Source organism: Papilio machaon, chromosome 13 (assembly GCF_912999745.1).
Source record: "Papilio machaon chromosome 13, ilPapMach1.1, whole genome shotgun sequence".
NCBI classification, from domain to species: Eukaryota; Metazoa; Arthropoda; class Insecta; order Lepidoptera; family Papilionidae; genus Papilio; species Papilio machaon.
The window spans coordinates 5,762,918-5,774,978 of NC_059998.1; the positions used below are offsets into that span (position 1 = coordinate 5,762,918).

Genomic DNA, 12,061 nt, shown 5'->3' on the forward strand with positions numbered 1-12,061 from the left:
CGAATTTACTATTTACAATGCAAATGCCTTCATACAAATTCATTCTTCAATTATAAAGGTCGTTACAAAGTTGTACCGAAGTTGCCACGGAAAGTACTTAAATTTTAATCATTCCTCGAGTCCCTTATGTGAATAATATGCTTAGGATAAGTGCGAACAAATGTCTAATTATGTCGTCGCGCCGCATTTAGTTTTAAAGCTGTCGGCTTTATATTATGTTAGGGGACCGCCCATTGGCCCGGCTCAGTTGTACAACGTCGACGCCGACGAGCGCCCGTATTTTCGCGCGCCTGTAACAACTACGATTTTAAATTTCGAACGCGACTAAAAACCTTTTTTCTTTAAGACTCTTTCGTATGTTCTTGGCAGTCCTACATTTTCTGTGGATTTGTGAGTTTTTTGGCGGGTTAATAAATGAATGATCGCTGTGCGATTGTGTATTTAACTGTATCGTTTTGAGAAGTGCCGTAAGTTTTCTGAAGTGTATGCTTGCAGAGATTTTCGTGAGAGCGTCCTGAAATTTATTAATTGGGCAGGTGAGTTATTTTTATACCAAAACTTGTATTACAATTGTTCATTTATTTATGTTTAGGAAATTGTGTAATGTTTTCAGATGATCGTGTTTGTATAAAAGATGACAGGAATATTTTGAAATTATAATTTTTTTACTATCAGAAGACTTGTAATTATTGAATTATATAATATAAAAGTCGCTATTTGAGAAAATAGAGTATTTTTTATCTTTTCGCTAAACTAATTTTCTTTCAGGACAATAAGTTCTATGGGACACAAAGATTATATTCAGTTTATGGTTCTTTTATAAAATACTTTATGTTGTATTGAAAATTTAATACATAAAGATATAAAAGAAAATTAACTACACTCTACGGGATTGGAAATAATTAACTAATGGAACCACCGATATTAATATAGATATGTGAAATGATACCTGATGATAAGTAAAAACAATATTAAATCTATTTTTAAATAAAATAAAATAAACTTTCGTAAAAACATTGACTTAATGCCCTATATCTCCGTAGTGGGACAGAGGGCATCCACGGATTTTTTTAAAAACATACCTCAGGAAAAATCTGTGTATTAAATTTAAAAGTTTGCTATCATCTCATCACATAAAACTTCTTTCAATTAATTCAGAATTCGATATCTTTACGAAAGTAGGTCGCATATTGCTTACAAATTTGTCAAGAGTTTTTTTTTTAAATATCAGAACGTATGCTTCAAAGAAATATGAATATCAGTACGTAATAGGTCTATAATTTTGTATAATACTTCGTACTTGAACTGCTAGCAACACTGCAAAGATATTTTTAGAATAGTCTGAACTGAATTCTCTAGTACCATTGCATTAGTTTAAAAATAACTTTCAAACTGCTTAAAGATTGCCTATATTTGTCGGATTAGGTTTGAATTGTCTTTCGCGTTTCGTCGGATGAGTGTGCGTCCCGTGTGCCTAATTTTGGTCCTCTTTCCCTTCTCTTCCTTTCCTCATAAGGGGAGGTGGATTTGTCAGATTAGGGGACGGAGCGGCGGATAGGAAGGCTAAATATACTGTCTCTGTGGGCGCTTTCCTCCATCGATGAAAGGCCTCTGCAATTCCGAATGTCTATGGGCAGCAGTCGCTTCGCTATTTTGGCGAATTCAGTTGGTCGCTTGCTCGTTTGCCACCTTATAATATAAAAAAGTTTTTCGAACTACATATATCAATATTGAACATTAAACTATTAAGAAATTAATACATTTAATATCAGAAAAAATTGCTTAAAGGCTTTTTCAACGTAATCTATTTTTAATCTACATAGTGTCGAGTTGTGGATTGTCATTTGCATACGTTTGTAAATAATGATTATAAAACGACTATTGGTACGGCTTCGCTAGTCTCTGTGTCACCACATCGAGGACACGACGTGCTCATGACTTTTAATTACATCGATTTTTCTGGAATATATTACGTAATTCAAATCGATTTTTACTTTCTAGGAAAATTACATCTTTAACCCCTTTAATACTTTTAAGACAGTTTTAGATAAGTTAAAGAGCATGGCAGTTTTCTTTTACAAAAATCTATACGTTGACTTAGTCTTACTGCCGCGCTTACATACAGTCTTTAATTGGACAATCTTAGTCTAGATATTTCATAGTAAATCTTACCGTTTAACAAGTCTGTGTGCGGAATTTAATGCCTAACTTAAGTCCTTCGGAGTACCAATTCATAATATTATATAACTAAGGTTTTTTAACTCCTCTCGGATGGAATCGCGGGCGACGGCTAGTAAACAAATGTCAAGGGTAACTGTTAGCTTATATGTTCTTTTGCATAAAATACAAATCACAAGCTATAAATTTGGAGATGGCATTATTTTCTCCGTTCCGAAAGAACAGAACAATCGGATAATTTATCCGGGGACATTCGGGAAACAAAAAGGTCTCAAGCCTGTTCTCTAGAACTAGAATTAAACACCCAAGAGAATAAAATTTCTCGACCTAAATAATTTTAGTTGAAATCAAATAAGAATAGTTATTGTAAGAAATAATTTTGTGCACATACATTCACTCATGCACAATTTTTTTGCAATTTCTTACCATTTTTAAGACTTTGTCCATAATTTTAATAGAGCAGCTCTATTTTAATTTTAAATTCAGCAAAGAAATCTTCGCGAAGAAACCTTCTCAGCTGTGAATAACATTATTCAAATGCACGTAGAGTTCGCGCTAGTCAGGAAGTGTGGCCAGGTTTTGTCTCTCTCATAAATGATAATGAACCTAAGCTTTGTATGTGAAGCTTTTAAGTACTCGTAAAAACAAGACTTACATTGTTAAAAATGTTTTTAAAATATAACTGTACACTACATTACCGGTTTTTAATAAAGATATTTAATCTATATCAATAGAAGAAACTTCACAAACCAAACCGTACTTAACAGTGGTAGACACCAGCCATAACAATATCTGTTGCAGAAATGGGCCAAAGCGCTCGGTGAAATACTACGACCACACAGAACACAGACGTGAAATGGAAGCAATTCCTCGTTTCGACCGATGAGTGTGGTAACGGAACTTTAATGTTAGTCCTCTTCGCCTTCCCCTCCTATTATTGGGATAGGAATTTTTCGGAGGAGGGGACGCACAGAAAGGGAATAATTTCCCTTACTATACCTTTCGGCCTTCGTCGAATATGGGTAGGCAACACATCTGCAATGTCCATGGGCAGCGGTTGCTTCTCTATTTCAGCGAATCAAGTGGTCGCTTCACCATTTGCCACCTTGTAATATAAATAAAAAACTCTCAACTAGTTTATTTTGACTTGTGCCAGAAAGCAGTAATAACGATTGTGTGCCTTTGATTGAAATGTTCGAAGAAAAGTGTTCCTAATGTCTGCTCTATAACTAGTATTACGTTTGAATCTCTTTGGTTTCTAACAAGCTTATTGCGTATACAACTCACCTAATACAAGAGTAATTAAAATTACGTTACATAAATTATTTTTTCGGTTGATTTATGAACTACGAAAATAGCAAGGCTACCCTTTTGACTTATCCACATTGTATTTCGCTAGTCATGTCTTTTAATTGTACCGAAAAGCGTGATAGTAGTGCTTTTCTTTTTTGTCAGACAAGTTAACTCTTTTGTTTTTGAACAGAAATCGGGTATTTCGTGATTTCACAAACATAAAAGTTCTCTATTAGGTAAATTTGCTGAATATTGCCTTGAAGTATTTCACTTTCATCTGACTCTTAGATGCTCATTTCGCATTTACAAAATTCGTTTAAGGTTTGAATGAAATAATTATCTTACTAATATTATAAACTAGCTTTTACCCGCGACTCCGTCCGCGCGTTATAAAAAATAGAAAACCGGGTAAAAATTATCCTATGTCCGTTTCCTGGTTCTAAGCTACCTGCCCACCAATTTTCAGTCAAATCGATTCAGCCGTTCTTGAGTTATAAATGTAACTAACACGACTTTCTTTTATATATATAGATAGATGTGAATGTTTAGATGGATGGATGGATGGATGTTTGTTTGAAGGTATCTCCGGAACGGCTCAACGGATCTTGTTGAAATTTGGCACAGACGTAGAATATATTCTGGAAGAACACATACTACTTATTAAGTTTTTTTTTTTAATTCGGTGCGGACGGATTCGCGGTCGACAGCTTGTAAATAAATTTAAAAGTAACAGTGTTTTACACTTATCTTCTAGACTTGAGAACAATTAACTTGTTTATCTTGAATGTTTTATTATTTAAACACTGGTTTGTTCTGTTACAAAGTAGAGTTAATCATTCGCTTTAATTACTGTATACAAAGTGATAATTCTCCCGGAGGGTGGTAAATGGTTTCTTGTTAAAATAAGTTATAAATTACAATGGAAATGTTTTAATACTTTTGTAGATTTTCATGTTAATCTTTACAATTTCCTTTTTCTCGGTTTTAACATATTCAGTTTTATTAATGCTAAAATACCTAGCAATATGTAGGCAGTATTTTACTAAACTACAACACAACATAACCGTTATATTCAACTGTTAAAAGATTTGTACAAAAGCATGTTTTCACCTCACTCTTTCTATTTGGATAGAAAAGAAACAACGATATGTCATTGTACAAGTTTAGAAATGTAAATAAACTGTTATACTAAAATCCCTAGTCCTAGTACATTGTTCAAATATATGTCAGTAAGTTACATGTCCGAATTAATGCTTGTAAATACAAACGTTGCCTAAAAATAAACCATACAGTTCACGTTCAATACCGGACGAATGTTTTCCAACGGTAATGGATATCAGTTACTCTGTATGCAACTATCTTAAGCTAATATAGCACATTCGAAATACAATTGCGCAATTCCTAATTTCGTCTTTCCTTTCATGCATGTTGTCATAATATATGTATGTTACAATATTTTCTGTATCGTGATTTCTTAAAAATTTGTGAATCTTTTTTTTCATCATGATTACTTACTTACAATTATTTCAAGCAAAAATCTTTTTGAAACTTGTTGAAACTGGAAACCAAATTAGAATCTATATGTACCAAGTTATAGATTGACCATTGAATAAAATTTATTCAAATTTTAATAAACAAAACCAACCAACAAGTCGGGACTAATTTAAATAAAATTCTAACTATGATAGTTTATTGTATTGTTTTAGCCTTAGATATAAATAATTTTGAAAACGCGATCGTAATTTTTCTTGCGACGTGACCTGGCGCAAATTTGCCAAATACAGACAGTTCGAGTCCCGTAATTGCTACAGCCACAATGAAACACATAAAAGCCTTTGAATCAACAGCGATCTCGAATTTTATTGCCCTTTTATTAACAAATCTCAGCCACACGAGCTCAGTTCATTTTTAATTCCGAAAATGAATATTCAAAAGTTTTTCGAATGAAATGTATAGATGATCAATTAATATCTATATGGGTGATGTTTTATTTGCGTACAAATTATTCTGTTTCTGAATTAAACGAGTGGTTTTAAACGTTATTATATTTTTGTCAAGAGCATCCAAAACGTATTTATTGATTGTTTATTTTCACGGAGCTTGATTTTACTTGAATATATGAATAATTTGTTTACAATAAAAGACGCTAGATGGCAGATGTCAACTCTTTTCAGTCGATCTTAAAGATACTTCAGAAACACGAAGATAATGTATAAAATATCATTATGGAGGGTCGGCACAATATGTACTACTTCTCCATACATCTCTATCAGCCGTCATATCTGAATTCACCCCCTTCTTACTCACGATCCATTCATACTTTCTTTGGTCTTCCTCTACCTTTGTAGCCATCCACCTTCAATCTGTAATAGAATCTTTAGTAGATATAATTTCATTAAGAATGTAAAATTCTACGTACCGTTTAAATGTAGTCAACCGGTGACTTGCAACTTCATTAGAGGGCTTACATTCTACCGTTAGAAGTAAGTTGATTACGACCGAAGCGGTTGCATCAAAAGTTAGTAAATTCAATTTTGCCGCTAAATTGGAAACATGTCGGAAAATTTGTTGAAAAATGTTTTTCCAGTCCCTAAGTTGCAATTGCAATAATCTTTTCTTAGTATTTTTGACTGTGTTCTGATGTAATAACAATAGGTACAGTATAAGTCATCATTTGAACCTGTTCCAAATTCAAATCGTAATTGTTTGGTACAAATTAGAATCAGTGGTAATTTAAACAGTAATAAGAAACATCACGTCGCAGTCTAGCCACAGATTACTTAGCAACTATCTCAACAATTGGAAAACTTTAAAATTCAGCTTTTGTCACATTCATTCATCGCAATTAAATTCATATTGGTCACAATGATCATCTTATAATTCATGTCTTATCCATTCTTAGAACATCTTATTGGCTTTAGAATACGTAATAAAATTCTACGATTAAAAAACATTTGTTTCAGAAGAACAAAAATCTATTGAGAACATTTTTTTAAATTAATAACTGGCCATCAAGCCACTTTGGTAGAAAAGTAAATTCAGGTGAACGCTACTAAAAGTAAATTTACCGAAGCGAGCGAAATGTAAAATATGAGAGATTTATTTCATACTGTAATGGAATGTGTGAGGCAAGAGAACAATACGCTATGAAAATGTTCACTTTGTTACTTGTGTATTTCATTTTAAATCCAACTCGGGGTTACCTTAAACTTTTGTTAAACTAATATTGGAAGGTACTAATGTAAATAAAATAAATATCCAAAAAAAATTAAAACTAATATACTAAAAAAATATACTAGCCAATGCCTCAGTTTCACAAGAAACAATCTTATTATATACTTTATATTTAATTCTTTAATAGCTATTTTATGTTAATTTTCCGTAAATAACAGTAATAAGAATTAAGTTGGGTTAATTCGTCATATTTTCTACGAAGATGTCTGTGCTGTTTGGTTTTATACGTCTTTTCCAAATACAGGGCATAAAATTAGGAAATAGAAATTGTAAAAACTCTTACTCCTTTTATGCGGTGTACCGTAAAATATTTTATCTAGTTAATAAAAAGCTAATGCGGAAATATAAAACTCAATTTAATTATTCATTAGCGTAATTGTCGCTTGTACAGTAATAAACAGTTTTAGTTGTTTCATGCAAATAAAAAGCGCACAAAACTTTGTCATTGTGTCGCGAGTGTCATAAATAACGCATATTAACGACCTTTACACTTTTTAAAATAGCTTTTGCGATGTTTTACAAGGAAATAATATGTATTTTACGTCTAAAGATACTTAGCCCTTGACTTAACAAAGATCTTAATTCAGTTGTAGAGTAAATAATAAATGTAACATAGAACATAAAAAAACAGTAAAATGTATTGATATTAAACAACAGAGTGGTAATATACGGTGAAGTATTCACCATATTTTACTCTGTGTTTTATATTAAACATGTAGATGAATTCTCCAGTGACCGAAAAACAGAGTAATATGCTCTCTTTCAATAAGCATCAAACATATTCGCAATAATGATATGTATACTGAAGTGCTATTGATTTACCTAAAGGGTCGAATGGTATCCAATTTTTCTAAGAGCTATGAGCAAGCTATCAATACCGAACTTAAGATTTTTCTTAAGTAATATGTTACTTTGAAGGCTTACCTTTAAGAATATTGGCATTTGACCTATTTTAGCTTAGCATTTTGAATTGGGTCATTGAATAAATTTAACATTTTGCAAGTAACTATAAGTACTATCACAAATCTGGTTAGAGTTGACTTAATTATAGTCCCACAAGAGTTTTATAGCTATTTTTTTATATTGAAAGGCGGGATCCTAATAGTTTTAAGGTCTACCTGTGAGCGAAAATTTTCTATGTTCTTCCTAACAAAGGTCTTTCATGTTGCAACTCCAATCAATTAATTTATAACTTATGACCTCAGTTTGCGTAGCAATTCCTTATATTTTAATTGATATATCGAAACACATTATCAAATTAACCTACAGTCATGCGTGATATTTCTATGGAATTTCAAAATTATGAAAATGGCAACATTAAACCTTGCAGCTGCCGCTCCCTCGGTCAAAATATGACAGTAAATTCACATATTTTCCACCTGTCACAAGATCGCTGTGGAACTATACGAAGTCTTATTCCTATAAGAGTGGACAAAAATAATTTTAAACAAATAGTAATAAAGCTTTCTTTATCTGTCCAACCGACAAAGTGTAGCGCTGTCGAGTCTATCAACTGTCAGATTTGTGTCACTCAATTTGAAACACAAAACAGTGCATAAAATCTGTTTCAACGATAAAACTGTTTCTTACAATACGAGTATCGTCTCATCTACTATAATGTTTTTGAGGTTAAGTTAAGTTAATGGACGAAATTGTTCTGACAAAAGACCTTTTTTATATTTTAACTTTGAAACATTCCTAGCTTAATTAGAAAAATAAAAAGAGAAAAAAATATATTGCCCTATGTAACTGCGTGAGTCGACTGCAGACACATTTAATACAAATTGTTGTCTATTTTTTGTCAAAGGTAGAGTAAGAGATGAAAACATGTATAAACACAAGTTTCTCGGGAGTACTCGCTAAATATCAACACATATGTCTGGTAAATTGTAACTTTTTATATTATAAGGTGCCAAACGAACGAGCGGCCTTTTGTCCAAACAGGGTAGCCTGCTGCCCACAGACATCCGCTATTGCAGATGCGTTGCCTAACTATCATCATCACCATACACGGAGGAGGGGACGCACAGAAATAGAATATTTTTCTCAGCATTTGGGTTCCCCCATACATCATATCTTCTGTCTCCTCCCATTCTGTCCTTATAAGAAAATGATGGGAACGGAGAAAGGACTATAAATAGTTCCCTGGCACACACACTCATCATACTTCTTCTACTTCTATCTTCTTCGTAGTAGTATTGTACTGATCGAGCCGGCCTATTCGTGCAACAGATTTTGTTAGTCCTGGCGTCTATTATTGTTACAAATTAAACAAAAAAAGCTCTCATAACTAATCAAATAATTAACGAAAACTTCCGGTAGTCATTCTGCTGCATACATAATTAATGAAAGTCGGATCGAAAGTTGTGCATGTACTCTTTTTGTAATGACTAATTCATTTGTACTACACACGATCGTACCCGTTACATCGACACGAATGAATAAATATAACCGGGTCGTGACCTTCTGTTCCACCTTAAAAATTATGACGTCACATGAGGGTGGTTAGGAAATATTAAATAACCAGTTTTGCGCCATTTGCTTTATTAGTTTTATTTTCGGCCAGCTATCTCGATTATAGTTTTTTTTTGTTCGAAATTTATTTATGGTTCAAAAAGTATATTGTTTTCGAATGTATGTAATCTTACATTGAGATTTCGTGTTTTAAAATAATTTCTTGACCATGTAGGTTAATTTGGTTAAATGTGTAATTTCTAATACAGTGTAAACTCTTTATAACGTTATCCTTTATAACAATAAACTCCCTGTAACGTTGAAGTGAGCCCAATTTGGTTGGTTTGCGTTAAAACCCACATATTGAAACACTCTTTATAGCGATACGCGATTCTCTATTACGAAGAAATGTGTTCATATTTGTAGACAGTAAATCTACTAAGTAAGTAAGTTACTATCGGTATTATTGTTTATGTTATGTTATCTTGTTAATTTGGTTGTTTTTTTGTTCACTCCATATAACGACAACTCTCTATAACGACAAAATGCTCAGTCCCTTGAGTTTCGTTATAAAGAGTTTACACTGTATATACAAACTCATGCTCCAGAACGGTCCAGACATTGATGTTTCTAGTCTAATATTACTACGGCACGTACGAATATTACAAGGAGATTTCGAGCAAAACCTTTGGCTTTGTCTGGATTAACAAATCTCTATGTATGTTTGATTATAAAGATCTTTTTACCTATTTTCTATCTTATTACTATTTCATTGTTATATTAGTATTTTATAATAATAATTATTGTTATTATTGTATTTATTATTAGTTTTCGTCTAAGAATATTGCTTTTGTTATAAAGATATTGGTTTTGAATGTTTATGAAGGGTTAAGAATATTATAGAAGTTTAAACTGCAATATCGTACCATTTGTTAAGGTCGAGAATAATTTAATTTATAGAACTGTGTGTAAATTTGCTTCCATTTCTTCATTAAAGTTAATTGAGTCTTACATTGAGTTAAAATAAAGTTAATTCATTATTGTAAATGATTAACTCGCAGTTTAAAGACTAGAAAGAAGGTGATAGAAATGTAGAATACAGGACATAATGGTCGCACAAATATGTACAGAATAAGCAATTGCGCTCAGGGATATGAAACTTAAACGGGCAAAGTTAAACAGGCTTTCATGTAATATTCCATTGCGTAGTTTTGATATGTACATTGGGCACGGTTAAGATTTATTTAAGAGCTTGCAGGAATAATAATTAGTTATTTTAAAAGCTTACATATTTTAGTTTTTGACGTACAATTTATAACAATATTTAGTTGCTCGTAAAACAAAAGAAATTTCTCCAAACTATCTTGACTAATCAATGGCTGTTGGTTTAATTTTTTAAAGTAAATTAAAGAAAATAAAAGAAAAAATCTGCACGTTACTAATTGATAAAATGACTTATAGCTTTTTATTAATTTATAGCTTATTAATTTACACCCGATAATAATTTATCATTAGCGTAGGTTTTCATTGCTATAAAACGTATAATATTGTGTTTCGGCAATAGGTGGGTTTAATTTATCAACGGTAAAACAACGTGATTGTTGTTATTAATCCAGAATAAACCAGCCGTTATATAAACAGATTGTAATATTAATCAGTTTCATCGTACCGATTTGTTATTAAATAAATTAACATTACCCTTTGTGGCGCCATTCGTTAGGCTCCTGTCAAAAGAGAGCGCGGGCTTTTAACAATTTACGTTACGGCTTACAGAGCGTGTTATTCAAAATGAATTTTATTTGTGATTTATAGTTTTTGTGCGTATTGCGAGATTTGATGATAGTGTACGTTATTCGGATCAGATTTGTGATGCGTCGTTTGTTTTAAAGGTATTTTTAGTTTGAGGTATCAGTCGAATTGAATTGTTCGGTTGTATGTTGTATTATTTATTTATTCTTATATCTTTAGAGTAAATATATTTTATTAGATAAAAGGCTGTCGAAGTCGATGTTATGTGGATTAATCGAACAGTAAATTTAGGAAGAAAAAAACTTATTCAATTTATTTGGGTAAAACCTTCAATAGCAATTTTTAGGGCAACTCGTTTTCTGAAGGCAATTTTGTAAATGCTCGCATATTAGAAAAGGTGTGCCATCAAATTAACGACACGCATAGAACATTTTACACAGAAAATGTTTGCCGTCGATATCAGAATATTTGTTTAAAATTTATGTAAAATTTTAGGTTTTTAATTTTAATAAAATTATAAAAAATCCATTACTTAAGTACATTTTTATTTTGTTTTAACATTTTTTGCGGACAGACTAGGTTATTTTGCCACTTATCAATGCAAGTTCGTTTCATTGCTTTAAACACTAAACTTGATCAATTTTAAGTAACTGTTAATTTGTTTTTGTGATGAAAATAATTATTATATAGGTACTAGTTTACCTTATCTATAGGTATATATAAAAGTATGAGCGAGCTCATTAAGTTGCTGTGTAAAAATCTAACCTCTTGTTACATTTCATAGCGTTATACTTAAGTGTCTAGACAAACCGCAATGGGTTTATAGATATTTTTATTGTAAATTTATATATTGTACTCTGTTTAATGTAAAAATGAACATTAATTAATTAATATTTTATTAATTAATTTGTTAGTTCCTACGTTATATATCTATTTTATAACATGTACAAAGAAACTGTTAGAGTTAATTAACCTAACCATTATTTAATTACGTAAAAAGTGGTGAAAAACGTGGAGAAAAACTTTTTTTTACCTTTCTGTCGTAACTTACAAAGAGTCTTTTTTGGAATGAAAGCCTATTTTCTAATACTTTGGTAATTAGAAAGTTTCGTTGAAAGCTTTTCGTTTCAGAAGATTTCTTGTTTGTGTTTGG

At 31.7% G+C, this 12,061-nt stretch overlaps 1 protein-coding gene across 2 annotated transcripts in view; it reads left to right on the forward strand.

Annotated features, from left to right (window-relative positions):
* Nucleotides 1–261: 261 nt before the first annotated feature.
* Nucleotides 262–12,061, forward strand: part of LOC106710106 (fibronectin type III domain-containing protein 5) — a 49,469-nt gene continuing 37,669 nt past the window's right edge. For both annotated transcript variants that reach the window (XM_014502087.2, XM_014502095.2), the window contains exon 1: nucleotides 262–536. The gene's annotated coding sequence lies outside the window, so the exon portion shown is untranslated. The remainder of the gene's footprint in view (nucleotides 537–12,061) is intronic.